The sequence below is a fragment of the Nothoprocta perdicaria genome, unplaced genomic scaffold, assembly GCF_003342845.1.
Source record: "Nothoprocta perdicaria isolate Ctin4 unplaced genomic scaffold, notPer1 scaffold_102, whole genome shotgun sequence".
NCBI classification, from domain to species: Eukaryota; Metazoa; Chordata; class Aves; order Tinamiformes; family Tinamidae; genus Nothoprocta; species Nothoprocta perdicaria.
This window is the reverse complement of record NW_020454117.1, coordinates 2,558,179-2,560,996: the sequence shown is the minus strand read 5'-3', so window position 1 is coordinate 2,560,996 and position 2,818 is coordinate 2,558,179. Positions and strand designations below refer to the sequence as shown.

The window sequence follows — 2,818 nt, the reverse complement described above, 5'->3', positions numbered from 1 at the left end:
TTATTTTTTTCTTCTATAGATATAGATTTTTTTCTTCTATTTTTTTCTTCTATGAATTTGTTTTTCATTAAGATGATTTTTTAAAAATTTTCTGTRAAGACTTGTCATTACTAACAAGCTAATAGATTACTTGCATCCTACTGGATCAGTCACAGCTGATCCCTTTCAAAACAACTCCAAATGCATAATTTTACTGGAGATAGTTTATTCTTTCTCCTAGACTGAGAATATTCTTCTTTGTCCTCTTAACCAGTGCTGCAGCTTCTCCCAGAGGAACTCTGATTAAGACCACCTGCCTGGCCAATTTACATTATTTATTTAGCTCACATACTGACAAGGAGAGGGAAAAAAAGGTCTGAGACAATATTCTGGGTCCCTTAGCAGAAAGCTTGAATGATTGAGTTACAGGTTGACTTGTATATTGTTCACCTTCAGTGATGCTGTGGAGCAGAAGTAATTTTGGGATACATCTTCATAATTCTGTTCAGGACTTAGAATGTTTCAGAATCGTGTTCCTGTTTGTCTTTGAGAGCTTCGCGAAAGCATCTGGAAATTTGCTTAAGGTATGAAATGAGTATCTGTTTTACRTGCGGGCTCTTACATACATTAAGAAAGTTTCCATAAGTGAAAATAGCCTGTACTGAACTAGGAGGTAGTGTGTAACTAAATATCTATGTTCAGTATTTTTGTTCTGTTATTTACCAGGAAAGATCTTGGTCCAAGTGAGTCACTACTGTGTTATTACACTGAGTCCTGCATAACATTATAAGGCTACAGTTCACACTTCCAATATTCACTCTGGAAAAGAGAATCTTGTAAATTCTCCTTAACAATACCTAATTAACTCTGGGCTAGGGAGTTTTGAGCCTAGATCTGTATTTCTTCCTTGACTTCTCACAGGCACATTAAATGTAAAAAAAAATAAAAATAAAAAAAAATAAAAAAAAAAATAAAAAAAAATGCTCCTCTGCATGTGGGAGCTATAGATAAATTTACAAATGAGTATCTGGGAGCAGACCTAGAAGAGGAGAAACCAGGGCCCTTTCATATTTTAATATCCTCAGTCCTGTCCTGGTGGGGCTGCTGTGATGTTCAGAACCAAGGAAGATGCCCTCACCACRGCTGCCATGGTCTTCTGCCCTAACAGTTTTACCCAGGGAAACTTGGGCTCWTTTCTGAGTTCCTCTGAATGCTGCTTCCAGAATAACAGAGTATGGTATGTGCATCACCTATGCTAAGGATCATTTCTAAAGGGTCTGAAAGGGTTTTAGCTCTGAAATTGTAACAGTAATGATCAAGACCAAAGCAGACTAACGTTGCTACTAACCATGGTGTAAAATGCTAATGGTCTATAATAGTGCTGTAATTAATACTAATAAGTGTTAATTAATGCACATCTTAAGTGATAGGAAAGAATGTGCTTTCGAAGTGCTGTGATATCAACTGTTAGGGTTTTAGTAGTGACTTGACACTGAAAATGCTCATCAAAAAAGGCATCCGAGCCTGTACAACAGTAGATGTCCTGAGGAGGAGACATTACTTTCCTGCCATGTTTAGTCAAACAAGCATCAAAATRCAAGTAGTAGTTTGCAGATCACAGAAGAAAGTCCCCCACCCTTTTTTTTTTTTCTTCTTTGAATATGTTTTGAGTAACATATTCATAATTGGTACTCCTATTCATTGTCTTTCAATTTAAGAACTATTTACAAAWAATTATGTTAAAATGTCTTTGGAATGATATGAATATATGTCAGCTATAGCATCTGTATATATATCATATATACTTACCTTGACTATAGTGGGGGTTTTTTTAAACCATTTTTATTAATAGGAAAGCTTTCTGGTAGGCATCTGTCTGCTTCCACACGAGAGCCTCTGGCCCATCTGAGCTTGCGTGCTTATTGCTTCTATGCATGCTAATTTATCTGCCTGATTTCTGCATAGAAAGAGTGTCTTCTAGCCTTCAAAAGTAAAGCTTTCTTCTACTCAGAGCTGCAACAGCCTTATGATCATGACATAGAAATTATACCATAATGTCTCCTATGGAGACAGCTAATCCAAAGCCAGTCATCACTTCGAATGATTGTTTCTGCTCATTAACAAAACCAGCTGTGAACTACATGTTTTAATCCAAATTATATGATTACATGAAGTGTGAAATTACATATATTCTGTAGCATGTAGAGTGTGAAGAAGTTTCTGCTTGAGAGTCAATGCTGTCCTTCCTGACAGGAAAGGGTGTTCTACCTGACCACAGTTTAGCTATTTATTTAGGAGTTACTCTGATACTACAGTGGACACTGATTGCCTCTCTTACCATTTGAGCAGGGCCATGGCCAATGTTAGTAGAATTTCCAAAGCAGTAGACAAAAGTCGGTTAAGTGGGAGGGATCTTTTCATTAGACCCTCTAACAACTGACTTTCTTCTGTTCCTTTGGAAAGGTTAATATTTCCTAGGAACAAGAAGAAATGGTATGATCTACCTAGATATTAGACATAGACAGTTATGAGTAGCTAAAACAACTTTTCAGCAGCTTTACAATAAAATTGTAAAGCTGCTGGGCCTGTTTTCTCTGGAGAAGAGAAGGCTCAGAGGGGATCTGATTAATGTGTATAAGTTCAGGAAGGGAGAATGCAGGGAGGAAGGGGACAAGCTGTTCTCACTGGTGGCCAGCGATAGGACGAGGGGTAATGGCCATAAGCTGAAGCACAAGAAGTTCCGTCTCCAGGTGAGGAGCAACTTCTTTACTGTKAGGGTGACAGAGCAGTGGAACAGGCTGCCCAGGGAGGTTGTGGAGTCTCCTACTCTGGAGGTCTT

The 2,818-nt window shown here is 38.0% G+C and overlaps 1 long non-coding RNA gene across 1 annotated transcript in view; it reads left to right on the top strand.

The window, feature by feature from the left end:
- Positions 1-364: 364 nt before the first annotated feature.
- LOC112949275 overlaps positions 365-2,818 on the top strand; it is a 23,802-nt gene continuing 21,348 nt past the window's right edge. The window contains exon 1 of the long non-coding RNA XR_003249780.1: positions 365-563. This is a non-coding gene — a long non-coding RNA (uncharacterized LOC112949275). The remainder of the gene's footprint in view (positions 564-2,818) is intronic.